Raw genomic sequence first — 20,435 nt, 5'->3', positions numbered from 1 at the left:
TTTTGTATCTACGGTCAGACTGTTAAAGGGAAATTCGCTAATCAAGATTTGTTGCTAATAGGGTTTTAGATGACTAACCTTCATTAGTTAAGAACATTGAAAAATTTCTTATTTAAGTAAATTTAAAACCAAAAGAATACAAGCTATATTGTACGATTTGCTCATTAATTTCCTGCTAAAATCCAATAATTTCTATATTTTAGAAATTTTACATTCCGGAAAGTGATGATTTCTTTCAGGCAAATATTATTGGCATTTGATATAAACGTCGAAAGAAAAAGATGCAGTTTTATATCATTTACACTTATCTGAAATTTCAAACAAAAAATATAACAACTTATTATATTGGAATATATATAACAACTTACATATTATTATTGGAAAATATCTCATTAGACTCCTTAAAGTTTTCATGAAAAAAGAGGCAATTATTTTCAGATAAATATGATAATGAAACAGCTCAATTTAACCTTTTGAATCAGACCCTTTATTTTTAATTTAATACAAATAGAACCAAACTAGTGATTAGAAATAAAAGAAAAGTGTTTAGGGCTATAATACTTTCTCCGAGTTTCTAATGGTAAATCGAAAAAACATAGTAACCTGAATAAGATCATCCTCCCTGTTCTGTATAAGAACTTGCAAAATTGCTCGGAATTACAATGCATGATTATAAAGTTCTTTTTATTTCTGCGACATTGTGGTTTTATGAACACATGATATTTTAAAATCCGTAAATACAGCACTTAATTAAAATTAATTAATTGTGACAAACAGGGAACCAGAAAAACAGACAAAACACTTCATTCTTGTGAAATGCATTCTGGTTTCTGTAGTTACCATTAACGGGAAGATTTTCAGTTTGATAAAGTATGACTCGACATATATATTATCATATATGAGCTATAAAAGTTTTTAAATTACTTATAATGTTATAGAATCTTAGGAAGACATTTCGAGATCGATTATTTGATAACGTAAGCATTGCATTTCATTAGTTCTTTTTCCTTGATTTCTTACTCAACGTTTACATTAAAAGCATATATAGTTTTCTTAAGAATTTGCATTTAAATTGATTCACTAAATAAATTGAAATGGATTATCTCATATAATATGTTTTTCTTGGAATTACGCATAATTCTTGAAGTTCTGGTTTTTGATACAATCTATGGTGAAGAATGTTCATAGATCTGCCTTGCGGTAAGAAAACACTTTTGAGTGACAAGTGCATCATTACGAATACACATACGGTAGACCTGAATTTAACGTATGCAATTAGCTACATAAAAGTGCATAACAAGTGCTTTAAGATCACATTCTGAATGACGCCTGAAGAAATGGATGACAAATAGGAAGACATTTGTGCGTTAGCAGTAGCAAACATGAAACTGGAGTATATTATAATAATTGCTAAACTATAAAAAATAATAATTCTACCCACAATTTACGCATTTCATTTGTAACAGGAACAGCACACTTTACAGCCCTGATCGAAATAAAGGGGGGGGGGCTGACGGTCTTACTGAACCACCCGAGCTCGGGTTCCAGAGAAGACGTGGGTATTTGTAAATGTAGAACTCTTTGCTGCGGACATTTAAAGGGCACAGCAGTTAGAAAGGTCTCCAACTCAAAATGAAAATCATTTGAGTGATTTGGTATTAAGGGAGAAGAAGAACGGAAGATTTTTGAGACTGTTCTTCAAAGGATTCGCCTTCAAAATTCTCCAAAGAATTTCCGTTCAGAATTGGAATGAACTGGGCAAACTCTTTCTGTCACCTATAAGCTGTCCAAAGCCCATGCTAACGACTAATGCAATGTGCTCCCATAGTCGTTTCTTTAAAATAGCAAACTTCAAGGTTATACTCCGCCGCCCGATTTGTGTCATAACCAATGGAACAACAGTTGCCGAAAAATTCGGCTCGTATCATATTTTCCTCCACGCCGCCCAGACGGTATAGTGGTTAGGAAAGCCGACTGCGATGCCAAATGGCCCGGGTCCTCCATATGTTGCAATTGTCTGTAACATGGTAAAAATGAAAGGAAATGTGTAAAATAACTTAGGAATACGACAATGTACTAGGAGATGCACTTAATATTCTACAATAATGAGTTCCTTAAAAATTGTTTAATGTAATTAGGTATACTAATGCAAATGTATTGTTTGTGTGATGTACTAATGCATGTTCGAAGTAATTATATACTATATTTACCTCATAGCCCAACTTACCTCATACCTGTCATAAAACAACTTTTGTTAATCGATTAAGTTCATTGTAATAATTGTATACCGAGACTTATGGCAATCGTATATTCAATACGAAAGTCTAGAATTAATGTAAAGTATTTCTGTAAATGTCTTGTTAGGCTGGCTTTTGATACAGGCCAACCAAATACCCAGCGAGTACGGTAGTGCGGCGGAGCAATACCTGTAAAAGTCACTGACTAAGCTCTGGTGCTCCGTCCACTTTTCCCTGTCTCTGTCACTGTCCTTTCCTTTATAGGAGGCAAAGTTGGCCCACCTATTAGGTGCTTCCAGAATTAAGTGACCACCACTGCTGGCCTTAGCAGTGCCCAAGCCGAAGTCAGCTAACCGCTCGCCATTGAGAAAAAGTATTTTCCTCCGTTTCCATTTAGCGTGTTTCGGCTTATGAAACGCACCACGAATGAAGGCTGATTTGAACTACAACCTCAAATGATGTTGTGAAAATAAATGTTCTGCAGTGATGTGATGACACTCGCAAAAGGCGGGGTGGAGGGGCAACAGCCTAAAATGAGTATTTCAAATAATTCCATAGCCGGAACAAAATTCGTAGACCTGGTGTGATATTACTGAACACTGTGTGAAATAAGTTACAAAAACAAAAAGAACGCCCTTTATCCAATAAAAGTGGTACAGAACAGTATTCCTCAACGATGGTGGTTAGATTTAGTGACGTTTAGTTACCATTTAATTCTATGCAGAGAAACTTAGAAATTAACCTGCATGAAGAAAATGATAACCTGTTTAGTACAAGTGGTGTAACACTCCTACTATCTATTTATCTCGTACTATCTATTTCTCAGAGAATCTGTTTCCATCCAGAAATTAATCCATTTCGAATATGTCATTCGAATTTCGGCAAGATACAGCGAATAGCATTGATGAGAATCGAATGGTGTTTACAGGAAATCAGAAAATCAGAATTAGATGACATAATTCACAACAAGTGAATTCATCAAGAAATAGTAAATGTCTGGTACTGATGAGCTGATAACAAAATGAACTATAAAGCCCGTGTAATAAACACTAAAGGCAGGGACAAAAATGTTACGGTACGTAATATAATTATTGTAGCATAAATATTGACCAAAATGTTACGATTACAAACTATAATACTAAAACACTAATACGATAATCCTGAGTACAAAACTGTGAAAATAGCAATCAGTGCAACCGAAGATACGCAGTATATAGTACTCAAAAAATAATAATTACTAAACTACACGAGAGAAAACTAGAAGTAATCCTGTATACGACACTACGAAAACTACATGCAATAAAACCGAAGATGCACGAAAAATTTCATCCAAGCTGCCAATTACAACAAAAGTACAGAAAATTATGTAGAAAAGAAATTACTATTTAGAATCAGAAAGTGAAGTAAATTTTGTCTCTTAGTAGAAGAATTACTGCTAATGATTTCATCAAAAATATTAAATACAGCGAATAATTTGTCACCGAGTCTTTGTATTTTTTCTAATTTCTTTAATTCTTTTAGGGAATATTTTAAGAATATCCACAATAGAAAATTCTGAAAATATGGAAGTTACTTTTTTAATTAAAGAAATTATTACAAGCACGAAAAATGCTATCAGAGATACTTTTGAACCCATTTCTAGTAGAAATGTTTGGTTAAAGTGCTTCGAATGTCTTGGTATTTTTTAAAATAATAACTTCCTAAGAATCAGCTATTTTAATATCTATATAGACTTTCATTTTCTTAATGGTTGAATTTTACTGTAAATCAAATATCATGCTCAGGCCGCATTAAATAATATATATTCTTCTCCAGTAACCGTGTTTAAAAGTTATTCATACTTCCTTAAAAGTTCTCTGCCATCTTTGTACTATCGCTAATTACTTGGGTTGGATTATACCGCATAATTTGTTTTCTAGAATATGAATAATCTTCAATATTCTGGTCTTAGATATGGTAATACAGCAAGTTTTCCTAATTTGTTGCTTAAGCTGAAAGTATAAAATAAATAAAAGAAGCAAGGTTTCACGGAAGAACGCCTCTTCTAAACAACTCGTTTAATGTTCTGTAGTTGGAAAGCGCAATAAATTAAAACAGAATACTCAGCTTCATCTACATTTCAATAGTTGCCCAATTTGCTGTAATTTAACATATCTCCGAAATCTTTTAAAAATTTTCTCAGAGTATAATTATCTTCTAAATTATGGCAGAGAAATATATACCAGTTTGAGTTTCACAGAAAATTAATTAAAATCGCGGAAGTTTGAATTCAGTATTTAACTGAACGTTTTTGCTAGAAATTTGCGTTTTTTGTAAAATTTTATGGTTAACAGAATATAACCGTGTGCTAACCGTTACACCACGAAGACATGCAGAAAGAAGGGAGAAAATACCTTATATACTCCCCCTTTTAAAGGGCGACTGGAGATTAAGGGGCCCAGTCTCCAAATCTTGGTGGTGAAGAATCAATATCCACCACCTTTTAGTTCAGGCACAATTATAGACACATTACTATATTTTTTTATGCGGAAGACATGAAAAATGAGCAATGCCTTAGCAAGGACTTGAACCTGGACCTCTCGGATACGCGCCGAGTGCGCTACCGTCACACCATGAAGGCGTGCAGAAAGGACGGAAAAAATACGGCAAAGCACTTGAGGGCTATCTACCTAAGGGAAGGGATGCCTTCATGAAGGGAAACTGGGAAAATGGCTCGTATATATGTTACACAGGGAGAAAACCACGAAAAGGCCCAATAAACCAGCTCGTTCGCGGAATTCGCATCTCGGATCGAACTACCAGCGCTCAGCAACTTGAATATATATACGTATATGCATAAGAGAGAGTGACAAAAAAAAACATATTTTAGTTCAGATGCGCAGTTTTATATAAGATAAGATGTAAAATAATGTATAAGACGTAAAATAAAATTTTGTGTTAACATAAGAAGTATTTTAATTTCAAATAATTGTCTTTGGAATTATACTCGAAACTAGAAGAAAAAATTACAAAAATAAAAGTTGAACAGCATTAATAAACATACGTTTTTAATGTTATTCAAGTAACCTAAAATAGGGCTGCATGATTCCAGTTATTAATAAATGAATAATCGATAAAAAGAAAAACAAATAACTGCAATTTGAAAACTTCAAATTGTAGTCTTACACTTGAAAGAGTTTAACGCCCAGATGTTCTAGAGTAAAGTCGCTGATTACTAGTATTTCTATTGCAGACAAACAGGCTGGTTGTGTGGGCATTCTCATTGTTTACTCCATATGAAACTTGAATACGAAACAATGTTCATTAGAAAGCATCCCCATGAAAGCATCCGCCATTAGGCAGATAGCCTTATTGTGCTTTGCAAATAATAATAATAATAATAATAAACCATCGAAGACTTTATCAATAAATCTCCTAAAAGGCAAAAAAAAATTAATTAAAAATAAAATAAATTAAATTAAAAATATAACATTCATAAAATTAAAAAGAGCTTAATCTTGGTATGAAGGTTTAAGCTGTTTTCCTGATAACATTTTCAGTTAAGTAGTTATAGTAAGCGTGCTAAGTTAAAAACTGTTCCGCTATAAATAAAAGATATCAGTTTAAAGATTTCAAGTTTGGTGTAAGAGAAAAGATTCATAATAGTCTTTGCAATATTTAACAGAACATACTTTCTTTCTGACAATTTTTTTTTGTTGCTTTCTCTTTTCAAATAATAATTTACTAGGCAGAAATTGCGAAGAAAGCATGGTTGAGCTTATTTTGTAATATTCCAGTTTAAAACAAACATATTATGTTCGGAAGAAGATAGATTTGTTATTGAAACAAAATTGTTTCCATATTTTTCGAGAATAAATTAAATTGCATCGACATTTCAACTTTCAATTCTTTGATATTGGAAATATCAGAAAAGCGATAACTCTCTTATTAATAAAGCAATAAAATACGGAGCGAAAAGTGAATTTGAAATATGAGCAAAGGAAAACAAATTTAATAGAAGTAAGCATGAAATGTAACAGAAATTAAACTTGTGAGTTCACGGGACGTATTTACTCGCACCGAATATTTAAGTAATTAAACAAAACCTGTAAGTACTCGGAACTTTAATAATTATGCCTTATCTAAATCAGCTGAGCAATCATCTAAGATTCGCTTTCTGTTTTTAAATAAAAAATACTCCTTATCGTTAGTACTAAATAAAAACTAAGTCTATACTAGTTCAATAAAATAGAATAAGGAAATATACAGAGTGTAAAAGTATTGATAACCACAACTTTACAGAGTGACATTTGTTATGTCTAATCTCACTTAATCAGAATAACACTGAATCAGAACAAGCCCATGAATTTTATCATGGCGAGAAATGCAAAACTGCGTCTGTTGGCATGAGCCATGAACAGTACGCAGGTGAACGACAGTACGGGTTTCTTCAAATTCCCCACCAATTTTGAACGTTAGCACTATGGGGAATCGATCAAAGCTTCCTCTACCACCGTTCAACTTGCCTTATATTTTGAGTGCTCCTATGCGGCACAGGCACTATACATTTTCTAACATCCATGTCTTCTCAGGGATTCCATCTTCGGCCCATCATTACGGAAGTCAGCGTCACTAATTACTATACTGTCTGCTTGGCAAGGTGATAGAACATGGCAAAAGTAACAATTTTGACCCTGCAATGTGTAGAGGAATTTGAAATGTGAACGTAGAAACAAAGTAAGTGCGAAGAACATAGAAAATGAAAAATCATTTAAATCCCAGAATTTACAAGGAAAAATGCAGGAACGAACATACTTACAAAAGGTTTTCAAATCAACGATCAGTAATTGCATGCATGCATCACAATGTTGAAGGATCTTATTCACGAGACACATACTGACCCTCCAGAAGACCCTGTCGCTACAATGAACGTTAATACTACAAAATTAAGTGAAATTACGATCGTCTTTCAATATATACGCCAATTATGTTGCTAGCATTGCAGATGGTAGACATTCATTTGAATAATTCTTTAAAATTAAGCATTACTTCTTGTAAATATCAGCGATTAGGACAAACGAGGTTTTGTTTTCCATGATCTTCGTATTTACTGTTGCCTTGTTCATATTTCACATTCCGTCACGTTTTGTTTGTCATGCTCCATCCTTTAAATTTGTGATCATCAGTTACATAACATTCTGTATAAATGGCTACAGTCTATATGTTGCGGCACATTTTCATGATTATAATTTAGTCTAATTTTAGTGTGTATTATAATGTGCGCCTCGACAGGCTAACATACATTCACACAATTGTACTCATTATGTCTTAAATGAGGAAGAACAATAATTAGAAAAGTTTTCCTCTATTTCCTATTTGCACATACCTAGGACGAAAGGTTGCGAAAATTAAGGATGCATACTTTTTGTGAATAAGAAGTATAGTATTATTAATTTGTTGTAAAATGATACTATTATAATTTTCTGCGAGGATATATTGCAGAGACATTAGGGTTTTTTTTTTTTTTTTTTTAGAAGCAGGCAAGGTGAAAAGTTAGCAATCGCCTTCGCCGGGAATCGAACAACCGACCTCTGGAATACCGGCCCAACGTGCAGAACCACTACACCACGAAGGCACGTTAGGAAGGTGGGAGAAATACTTAGTATACTCCCCCTTTTAAAGGGCGACTGGAATTTTTAGGGGACCCAATCGCCAAATCTTGAGTGAGGAGAATCATCATCCGACAACACCCTTTTAGTTTGGGCGCCACGGTAGGGACATTGTGCTGACTCCTACACCACGAAGGCACGCTAGAAAGGCGGGAGAAATACCCAATAATATATAAAGTGTAGTGGAAATACAAAGGGAGTTTAAGAGTGGTCGAAATTAGTTTACCGTCTGTTGCAAGACTTAGGCAGTCATTTTATTGTTTCTAATGGGCTTTTCTTCAACTAATCCAGAGTAAGTGCAATATTGGGTGACCAACATTTGCATATTATTACTGGCTAAAATTTCGTAACAGTTTATGAAAATTAACGAAGTGATGAAGGAAAAGGTAAACCATGTTTCCATAAAAATGAAGCAATGTAGAAGAATTAAACAAATATCGTTTAGTTTCAGATTTAGATCAACCGTGAATGCAGTTAAAATTTTACAGTACTATCGGATTTCTTTTTACGAAAAATGTATTAAATCACATCACTCAGATAATGGTAATTTTTTAGGTTATTATTCAAGTGCTTAAAAGCAGGATATAATTATTGGTTTTTTAACTGATTAAGGTAAAGTAATAGATATATCTACTTAAGAGGACGGCGAATTTTAAAATAGCTAAAAATAAACCAAAATATTGAATTTGTTTTTTACTCTCGTAATATTCCATATACGTAACTAGATCGTATGAAAAAAAAAAAAAAAAAAAAGAAAAAGAAAAAAAAAACGAGTTCAAATATTATAACTTTTAAAGAAGTTACGAGCATTTAAAATGTGTAAACAACGTAAACTTTGCCCTTTAAGTTTTGGAGAAAATGTAAAAAATGCATTTTAACAGTTATTTACTGATGTTATAATTTATATATTTGACCAGGTTATGTAACTGCTATATGCGTATAACAGGAGGAAACAAACTCGTTTTCCCTAGTCGTTGCAAAAAAGCGTGATCAACGTCGCTTGAACCAAAACAAAAGGAGTTTACCTGCTTGGAAAAACACAGAAATGGTAAAACATTTTGGAAAGCATAAAAAGATAATGTAAATGCAACAAATGAAAGTAAAACATACGATGCGGGTGAATTTTAAAAGCTTCATTGGATATAATGCATAAATTGTTTCTACCTATAACTTCGAACCACATACCAATTTGCGATATGTTTATTTTTCTCATATTTAATATTAATGGATTTAAAATAGTTAAATGATATGAAAATGTTATCTAGAGTTTATTGAAATGTTATCATATTCATATTTAAAGTTAATTTGCTGTTTCTCCTGACCATGTATTAACGGAAAGTTTGAAGAAAATCTTTAAATTCGTTTTTTTCAAAACAAATGTTTTCGCAGTTCGTATGTCTTGAAAGTGCTCCATGAGTTTTATTTTTAGTTAAAAATAAATGGCCCACCAGCGGCCGAGCGGTAAAGTCGCTGAACACTGGTAGTTCGGTCCGAGGTTCGAATCCCGCGAACGGGCTGGCTGCATGGGTGTTTTCGTGGTTTTCCCCATGTGTAACGTGTATACGAGCCAGTTTCCCTTAGAAAGTCCTCCACGAAGGCATCCCTCCTCTTAGGCAGATAGCCCTAGTGTGCTTTGCCATAATTAAATACACCATACACCAGTTAAAAATAAATGATATTTGGAAGAAACTATCTTGTTACATATCGCAGTAGATCTATCTATGCATTTTTGGATATGATGTTATTAAGAAGTTTAAACTTGTAATAATGTTTAACAAAAGGCGACATTTTTTTTCAAAAACTGGGTTTAAATTCACTAAAACCTTTTTAAAAATTTCTGATTCATCATAAAAAAACGTTTGTTAAGTCTTTATTACTAAAAGAAAAAATTAGGAAATAATACTGAAAATTATCGCGCTAGGATCATTTTAAATCTTTAATTAAAATAATTAATTATTTGTTTTAAAAATTTTTAATTTAAAATAAATTGAAATTTTGAGCATATATTTTGTAAACTGATATTATAATATGTATATGTATAAAATTTCTTGTTGAAAACGCAAAAACGTGAAAAACTAATTTTTAAAGTCCACCGTCCCTTTAAGGGAACGAACGCCTTTTTGAAACATTTTTAATTGTAACTGACCCATATTTATCTTACACATGAGTAAAGCACGAAATTTACATGAAGCCAGCTCGCTCTACAGGGATTGAATTCGGGTTGAACTAACGGTGTTTAGTGGCTTTATCCATTCTGCTTAAGAAAGCAGGTATTTATGAATTGCGTGGAAAACTAGCCTAGAAATCTTTTTTAAATCATTGGAGGCGTTAAAAAATGCTCAGAAAATGACGATAGCATCTAACAATCATCCAGCCATCGACAATAGCTCAGGAAGTAAAAACAGAACCCGGTAACAGTTATTTCACATCGAAACGTACATCTAAATTTCAAAAACGAAGTTTATTCACGATCCAGAGGGAATTCTGAATTATTAAATAGTCGTAAATAAACTAATTATATACTTTATAAATATATTTTCTTGGTATTTTTCTTTCTTAAATTATAATTTTTAAAACAAATAAATAAACGTTTAATTCGAGATTAATACTCCACTTCTTTCTTTCGATTCATAACATAGATCAGTTTACTGAAACAGTGAAATCTTTTGCAGCATTATTACTGTGATAAGGTGGCATAAAGGTTCTTTGGATAGGATGAGTGATTTCAGAGTACAATAGTTTTCATCAATGGTTAAATCCGGTGCGTTTGTTAATGATTCCAGTTGTAACCTCGTGGGTCACTCCAGTGACAAAGAAGAAAAAAAAGTCTTTTCATCACGGTCTGGAGATGGACACTTTGTTATGTATCAGTGAAAGGATCATTCCCCTCCCCCTGGAAGTTCATCGCAAGTAAACACAAAGAGATATATAAGGTGGTTTCCTGAGAAGAAAAACTTTTCCTGTTTAGAGCTATCGGCATGTTGGCCTGCTAAGAACGATCATTCGTCGTGTATAAATGCGTTAGAGCATTTTTCCTGTAACAAAATTCTGAAATTACGGGACTAAATTACGGGAACAAGTCCCATATTGCCAAGATATGCAAATATTAAGGTTTTCATTTTATTAAAATTCAGGTGAATGTTAAAACTTGAGTTTAAAGTTCATTTCAACCATGCGTCACAACCCAGGGTTGTGTAGCGGTTTCGGCCACTACACTGCAGCGGTAATAATAAAACCGTCTGATAAATTTTAGTTAATGCAGCTTGAATATATTAAGAGGAAATATTCAGTGATATTGATATATCATTGAATATTTGGAGTTTATATTACTAAATATTAATCTTTTGAAAGTCATCAAGTAATATTTATCAAAAATTGCTGTTATATAGAGTATGATTTCTTAGGTGGCAATATAGACATCTTCAAAATTAATGCACTTAGATACTAATATTCGTCGAATAATAATTATATATTTAATAAAGACATAAATTATTTTTGCAATTTGAAAGTTAAACATACTAGTTTCCATTTCACTAAAATGAGATAAAGAAATTATATGTAGCAATATTATATGTTCCAAACTATTTTAATAAATTTGATGTAATTTCCAAAAATGTAATAATGGTCGACTAAATTTTAAGAAGGTATTAGAAGCCTGTCTTTGACGTAAGTGTTGGAAATTAGTGCCAATCTGACATTCCGCTGGCTTATCAGTTAGCTTCCATAGTTGTTAGATATCATTTTCTTATTACATCTTCCATTTTAATCTCTCTTTCTGCCTTTATATTATGAAAGTCATATCATCATAATCCATGGTATGAAACTTGCAAAAACTAAATTCATCAGTGTTTGCTTTATATTTTCAATTCAAACTATTTAAATTCGCAAAACGTTTCTATAGCACTATATACGAGTAGATAAGAGAAAAAGGAAACATTATTATCAAAACCATTTTTGCTAGCTTTATGAAGTATAAGAAATGTGCTGTAAATTTATAGAGTCTTGAAAAATTGGAAAATAAACGCTTCAATAACAAAGGCAAAAACGCAACCATTGGTTTTGAATAAGCTATCGACTTCAAGTACAGTAAAAAGGTACATGTGCCTCTCTTTCAAAATTCTTTTTTTCTCTCTTTCTCTTTTCCTCTGTTATAAAACTTTTAAGTGTAAAAAATAGTATTCTTAAGTTTTTTTATGTACAAAAAATATGCAATGGGAAATAAGTTTAAATATCATACGTAGATGGTATCTAGTCATATTCAAGTTCAGAGAATAACAGTTTTCGTAAAAATGGTTTTGTTTCTGAAGAAGAGGGATCTAGGTCTGATCGTTTTCGAAATTGAGAAAGGGACTTTCAAAATCTACGTCAAACTAAGTTTACCTTTCTTATTTTTAAATCAGAATTCATTCATTCAACATTTATGAAACTCCCTGCTTTTCAGAAAATTTTAAATATTAAATATTCTAGTCTTCAAAAACTCATTGTTTCTACAACATGTGTTTAGTGGGAGAGGCGTTCCAAATATGACACGCAGATGGCATTTAATTGATTTAGTGTTCAGATAGACACAGATTTTACTTAATACAGACAAATTTAAATTTAAAATAGAGAATTCATTTTATTCAGAACTAAATTCTTTACTCAAAATATAACAGTGTAAAATATAAATTTACGCAAATGGTATTTTATTATTTTCATGTTTCAGTAGAAGTTTTGCGCAATTCGAGAAAACGGAATTTGTTCATGAAAAATAAAGATTAAATTTACATATACCAAAAATAAATAAATAACTTATAATAAATACATGACTTAAACTGTATAGAAATAGCATTGTTGAAGGCTAGCAAAATCCATCTTTTTTCAGAATTGAGAATATGGATTATTTTCCGCAAAGGTTTCAAATCTACACCAAGGAATGAACTTTTTAAGCTTGAAATTCTTTGGACTTGAGATGTGTTTCCTTATTAATATCCACCACCAAATAGTTTCGAATTTACTAGAGCATGATTTGAAATACACATGTATAGGTGTAATTTGGAAACATGTTTTGTACCATAAATTGGAAAGACAAAGGGTCATTACAAAAATAATCAGAAATCGATTATCTGAAGCATCTTGCTTTAATATGCTTAAAGGGTTGATGTACGATTTTAATATCTTTCCTAAGCAAATACCTTGTATTCTGTAGCTGAACAGAATAGAAAAATTAACGGTTCCCCTTTTGTGCGGAATTCTTTTTCACATTCCTTTACTCGCTCGCGCAGGAAATAAAAAAAAAATAAATAAAAGCTTAAGATCGAAGAAGAACAAGATGTTGTAGGTTAATATAATTCACCTGCTATATTTAACCCACTGATTAAACCTGAGTTTCACACCACTGACTCTCTATGCTTAGACCATTTACAGGGATGACTTCAGAAAATGATATTCTTGTGATAAGCAAACCTTAGGCCAAATTTGAGTAAGAAATGCTATATACGAACGATTTTAAAAAGATGATTCCTTCTATTTCGATCGATGTGTTGCAAATGCTTAGTTTCTATAACTAAAAAAAGAGTAGCAATTTAACATTAGTTTTATTTTAATATATCATACACTTATATAAGATCTTACAAATTTTAAATTTCGGAATCCACATTTCTTTGTGCGCGTTTTTAGAAGCAAAGGTATAATGTCTTGTTTAAGTTTTTTTGCTAACAGTTATTTTAATTTGTAAGCCTTTCCTGAATGCAAATAATAAGAAGCAGGTGAACGAGAGTATTTAACCGTTGAAATGAAAAGGTTAGACAAAGCGTAATTTCGCTAGCGAAACACACGTTTGCGGTTTCGTCCTTCAGCTGTTACTCTTTACTCTTAGAAGCAGCTACGAATTTTGGCAGTCTAGTTAGTATTTCGGCTGTGTAGTCAGCCTGTTAGATTAAATTGAATTTGTAGTGAGGCACTACGGTTTACCTTTTAAATTCATTGTTAAATTACTTTTACGTTCTCACCGCAAGTGGTCGCTGTTTAGTGTAAGCTCGTAAATCCGTGACTTACGTTATACAGATTGTGATAAGTAAAGAGTCTTCCACCTTGTTGTGTTCATATACCCACCTGTACGAGAAGTCGCCAGGTACGAACTTTAATAAGATCTAGTTATCATTTTATGCTTGCAAAACACACTAGATATCACAAAGGTACGGGTAAAAATAGGTGGAATACCAGAAATTTACCATTGGTCGTATAGTCATGTTGCATTAATTATGCAATTCTGCTCTAATCTTGAGGGAGTGCATCACGCGGAGGCGGTCCAAGAGTCTCCAACCCTTCTTTCCCTACCACAACATCTCAAGAGGCCCTTCGGCGCGCCGTGTATTTTCAGCGCCCCTTTCCCACACAGATACTATATGCTTACAGATAGGATATGCCTATCTCTTTTCCAGAATTCGAGCCCGGTTCTACCGGTACGGTAGTTCGCGTCACCAACTACTACACTGGCAAATGATACAAGTAATATTTCAAGTAACAATTACAAACTAATATCATGAAACTGCCTAAACATTCCGCAGGTATAAGGAAATTGGCCTAACAGGTGCCTCGACAAGAACTGTAGCTGGATAAGTCGAAACTGTTGCAGTTTAGTAAAAATAATTTTAAACCTAGATAAATTAAGAATTTTTGGATAAATAATTAGGATGGATATTAGATTATAAGATACAGCTATCATAAAGCTGAATATATCCTCTACTATTTTGAAACAGAGGTAAAAAATATTTAAATATATTCGAAGGATTGGAAACATTTCTGTTCGCTAGTAAATTATTACAGTTCACAGGATAGATGAACAACTGTGTTTGATGGGTCAGAACAACAAACAGATATTTTAGAAAATTTAATAAACTATTTCTCGTTGCACATCACTCTAGAAAATGAGAAAAGTTTTCTTGCGACAAGGATATTCAAAGAGCATAGTGAAACAGGATTTTAATACAAAGGAAACCGTTTACTTAGAAACATAATTTTGGAATCTTGCTATGCATAGAAAATACTTGATAAATGCTTGCAAGCAAAATAAAAAACAGTTATGGACAGAATTGTTATTTAATAATTTGGTAAAATAGTAGTTATTCATTCATTGTTTCACTCATAGGTTTTTCAGGACTTATATGTCTTTTTACTTGCTTTGGAAATATGCTATGTCCTGAATAGGAACAGGGAGCTTACTAAAGCTATGTTCAAGAATATATGAAATGGACAACACAAGCAGGAAGGGTGTACTGAACCCTTTATAAGAGTACAGATGCTCCCGTACTTCGGAATACAGAAACCAACCACTTGTGGTCTGAACGTAAAAATATAAAACTACTGACTAAAATTCTAACTAAAAGCTAACTTTGAATTAGTTTACAAATGCCTGACACTAAGAGTGGCCTTTTTAAAAGGTTACGTAGGTAGTACGCAAACTGATGAAACTACAATACGTTTTAAATATCAAGAGGACAAAACCTTTGGCTTTAACGGCAAGCAGTAACTGATTGAAAACTCGTAAGAATGCAGTTACAAGGCGGCTCACTTCCCTCTCTAACTCTTGGCAAAAAGCCACGACTTAAGTACTTGAGCTTTAGCAAGTACAATTTGCAAACCAAGTTAAAGCATTTAATTCTGGCCGGAAGTGGAAAATAAGAAAAGATAATATAGTTTTAAAATAAAATAAACGTTAGTAAAACTTAATAACCTTACAAGTTTTAATTTATTTGAATTTTAAAAAAAGAAAAATATATTGTATTATAAAATTTATTCTAAAATAACACAGATTTCATTAGAAATTTAAACAACAGCAGGCAGTGAATTTATATAACTTTGTAGTAACAAGTTTCGAAGTTTTTACTATTGAATCTTTTACTTCAACTGCAGGCAGAAAAATGACGAAAGAACTGCACGCATTTTTCCACGCCTCTGTAAAATGCATCCCGAAAACTGCTTGCATTTTACAGAAGTTTAACTTTTGTGTCTTTATTTCAAAATTTGCAACTCCATGCATAAAAATTTCTTTTTGGATATGAATTCTTGGGGTATAAACAATATTCCTTATCAGTGTGGTTTAGTGCACATTGATCAAATCAAGAAAAGCTTAAGATTTCACACTAAGGAAGATGAAGTATATGTTAGAATCAAACGAAACACACAAAACCCGCTATTGTTCAAATTCATTAGTCAAGAAGGTCATATTTTCCATTTTTCTGCGACTAGAATCATTCAAAAAACATCCTTTGTTGGCGAAATAGATTTTCTAGAAGTGTTTCATGTTTATAAAAATCTTTCAATTCTAATTAATGATCCAAATTCTAATCCGAATTTATCGTTAGTTTCTAACGAAATTATTTCCTAGCTGTTTTCATTTTTCATAAATAGATGGCACCAGCAGCTATGTTGCATATTTGATGGAACTTTCTCAAATTTACTAGTGTATTATTTTCACTGGTATCGCATGAGCCCAAGCTTGTCTTTCGTCATTTTCGTAATTTCAGCTGAAGAAGAGGGTTCAGTAGCAAACTCTTCGTACCTAATACTGCAAATTGGTAAAATTTAACTCTGATCTCTGTTACATGAACATCTAATAATTTTTATTCGACGTGTCAATTTTACTTATTGGTTTACAATATTACAGATTGGTTAAGGATTATTTTGAGAGTGGTCGAATTGTGTTAGTCTGTGACGAAGGCCCATAATAAAATAACCGATTTTATATTTTCGATTTTATTTCCAGAAGTCTAAGCGTTTTTATCAAAACAAGGCATAATCCCTAGTCTAAGCGCCTTATAATATCAGGCGATTTCTAATCATTTGGCTGTACAAAGGGAGAATGCAACATTATCAACAAGCTGGATATGCCGTCAGATTATTAGAGTTACATTAACCACCGAATTTTGCACCTTACTGTTGTTAACATAATTGTTAATTGCCATAATCCCGCATCACAACAAGTGACATCAGTAGCCGTTTATCTGGACGGTTTACAAGAAGTAGCAGGATAAGGAAGTGTCTTTTGCGCCGGCTATATAGTCTATACCTGGGCTAAGAAGCCTCATTCAATTCAATGGAATAAAGTAATCCACTATTTTATGCTCAACTGGCGAATTCAATAAGAACTCAACGAGGAATACCCTATGTAAACAATACGTAATGTACGATACAATAAGTAAAAACAGGATATGTGAAATTAAGTAAAGAACACTGAAGTCACTTACACTGGTGAAAGGAGCGAAGACACAAGGAGTAGTTGAGTTTGAACAGACAAAGAACCAGTGATGTTACACAAGAGGAAATATTACAATATAGTAACCGTGGATAATACAGCGTTATCTAGAGCAGCGGTCGCCAACCGGTGGTCCGTGAAAACTTTTGGATGGTCCTCAGAAACATTAGGACATTATTTTTATGAGGATTCAGTTTAAAAAATGACGAGTAGCAAAACCTATTATGTAATATGGATTATACTTTTTAATTTTTAGCTACTACTTTTATTGAAATTTCTTCTGAATTTAGTGAGTTTTTAGCTATTTTTGCAAGTGTATCTAGCGACGTTTGAGAGTTGGCCTCCATGGATATGCTGCTGTTATCTATAATTCCCTTTCTTTTTGAATTACAAATATTGCTATTGTAGTCGTTAATAACACAGTTTTTCTTGGTGCCAATAGGCAACTTGATGGATTTTTATGAGAACCATCTGCATTCTTGTTTAGAATTATATCACTGAAAGTTTTCGTTTTTGTTTTGTCTAACTGTTGAGCGGTGGCGCCATTGCGGAATAAGCGATGATTATTATGTTTACAATAATTAAAAATTGGCAGTATAACACTTTCAGCTTATTGCTATTGCTTTGCGTTTGTTCCTTTTCAGAGATATGGAAATGTGAAGCTTTCTGTACAAGAAGGTAAGATTTCTGTATTTTTCATATAATTTTTCAATGTGAACGAAATATATGTATCAGTGAGATGCTAATAATGTTTTAATTATTCTCATAATCAGGGGCATAGCCATAAAGGTATGCTGCTGAAACCAAATGTTTCGAAAATTATATTAACAAATGAAAATTAGAACTACACGTGTATTGGAAATTTGAATATTGGTTTTGCGTATAAATGTGTTGTTTTTAAGGTCTGATTTAAGGTTTTTTTAAATAAATCATATGAGTGGTCCGCCAAATATAAAATTTTATATGTAATGATCCGTGAAGTTCTAAGGTTTGACGACCGCTGATCTAGAGTCAATTATTTCCAACTCATTTCAGTATTTGTTTATTTTATAAATTTTATTTTAACACTGATTGTCTTCTTCAACTGCTTCAGCTTCGGCAGTAGCTGCAGAAGAGTAAATCGTTAGTGTTCATTTGTCAAGAAAGCTTGTGTTATGATAAAAATTGACATAAAATAACGTATTTACTCAAGAAAGATTTAACTTTACAGCATTTATCATTGTGAATATTTTAATGCTACTTGAAACACGGATTTCTTTTGTCTAAATTATTAATTCGCAACTAGATTTCAAAGAAAATATTACATATTTTAGTACGAGTAAAATGAAAATAGTAGCACTTTGCTCATCAATGAAGCGAAAATGTAAACAAATTTAAGAAAATGGAGTAAAGGACACCTCTAATTCACTGCGGACCTTTTTTTCGAAAGTCCCGGACATGTCCATATAATTAATTATCCACGAGATCGATTTGCGTGCTAATCAACCTTTGTCACTCTAATCCTCACCGGCATGATGTGTAGAAAAATAAGACAACTTAGAGAGTCATGGATAAAAACTAAAATTTTAGTGACTATCAGTAATCCTTATACAAGAAGGGACGTATTGCTTGGAAAGAAAACAAATGTTTCCTTAACTGATCAATGGAGTTACGAAATAAACTATAAAAAGCCAATAAAATTACAGTGCATGTTGTAAATACGTTCTCCTTAATAGATAATAGAAGGTCTGGACGCATTCTACTCACTAACATGAAAAAATGTTTTTAAAAATGTACTATGCAAAATATTTCGTGAAAGTCCCTGAAATAAGCATAGATAGTTGGTTAATATATTTGTTCATATATATTGTCATTAGAACCTGTAGAAGACAGGGGAAAAAATGAGGAACGCCCTCAACAGGATTCGAATTCCTGACGTGATTCCAGTAATACAAAAAAAAAAAAAAAAAAGCACGTGATAAGGAGGGACAAAATACCTTTCATTCTCATCCACTTAGCACCTTCACTGCCGTATGATCCACCGGTGGATTATGATAGGTGTGTTTTAGGGGCCAAGTGATCCACCGTTGGGTCACATCAGCCTTCAAGTTTGTGACAGCTTGTACCTCTTTTAGATCACATTCTCTGCAATTTATACGGGAATATAAATTTCTTCGGCCTTCAAATCCTTCTGTTCATTTTGGTTCCAAATTAAAAACCCATATAGTATTATAAATGTACTTCGTTTTTACTCGTAAAAATGTACAATGTTCTAAAATTTCGGAAATAATATTAGTTTTGCCCTCTTAGAAAATGTTGTTCAACATACATAAATATATGCTCCAGTGTTCTTGAAAATACAAACTACTGTTGAAAACTAAATACAATTGATATAAAGTACCATGTTGTGTCCTGTGTCATGAGTGTACATAATAACCTGTAGTTATTGTTTTTTCAAACTTAGCTCATGAATTAAAAATATACTTAGGCTTGACATTTCGATTTTGAGAGAGAACTTGAATGTAAGATTTGACACACGCATGTAAGTTAGCCTTATGCGTGTCATTTAGAATTTTTTGAAGCCAAAAAACATAAAGAACCAGCGTCGTCATCATTTCAGATGAGATTCAAAATCTGGACCTTACTGTAGCTAGCCTAACGTGCTTCTAATCACACCAAGAAAGCACGCGGTAAGGAGGAAGAACATGCCTTGCATACAAGATAACCAAAAATATTAATTACTCTTTTGCACTAAATTTACACGAAGATCTGTTTTCTGGTGAGAAATTAAAAATCATCGTAGGGCTAAACGTTTTCAACGCTTTTGATAAAACTTAATTTCGCCATATATATCTGATTATACTTCTTTTTTAAGAAATTCTAGTACACTTTCAACGACTTGAAAACACAATATTTAGAAACAACAGTCTTTCCTTTTCCTACATTTACAACCTTTTCCTTGAATACAAGTCGGTAAATTTCTCCAACGCTTAAATTATCAGGAATGGAAAATGAGGCCATCGCCGGACTATGGATAAGCGTTTAGTTCTGAAAGTACATGGTTCCAAATTCGAAATCGGTAATGTCACATCAGGTATTCTTACGATATCTCGCTTCGCTGCCCAGCCAACTCTCTGTAACTGATACGGGAACTAAAACTGATGGACTATAATTTATAACCAAGTAGAATTGTTCTACTGGAAGTTTGCAAGCTTCATTTTGCCATTTACGAGCAGGGAACAGTGTAAGAAATTAATATATTTTTCGTGCGTTCAGTTGTGATGTAATGGATGGAACGCAATCTATTAATCCGAGGTTTCCGAATTTATGTTCGAA

This window comes from Stegodyphus dumicola, chromosome 7, assembly GCF_044657685.1.
Source record: "Stegodyphus dumicola isolate Sdum_Otavi_A_Nest chromosome 7, ASM4465768v1".
NCBI lineage: Eukaryota > Metazoa > Arthropoda > Arachnida > Araneae > Eresidae > Stegodyphus > Stegodyphus dumicola.
Note: the sequence above shows the minus strand (reverse complement) of the source record.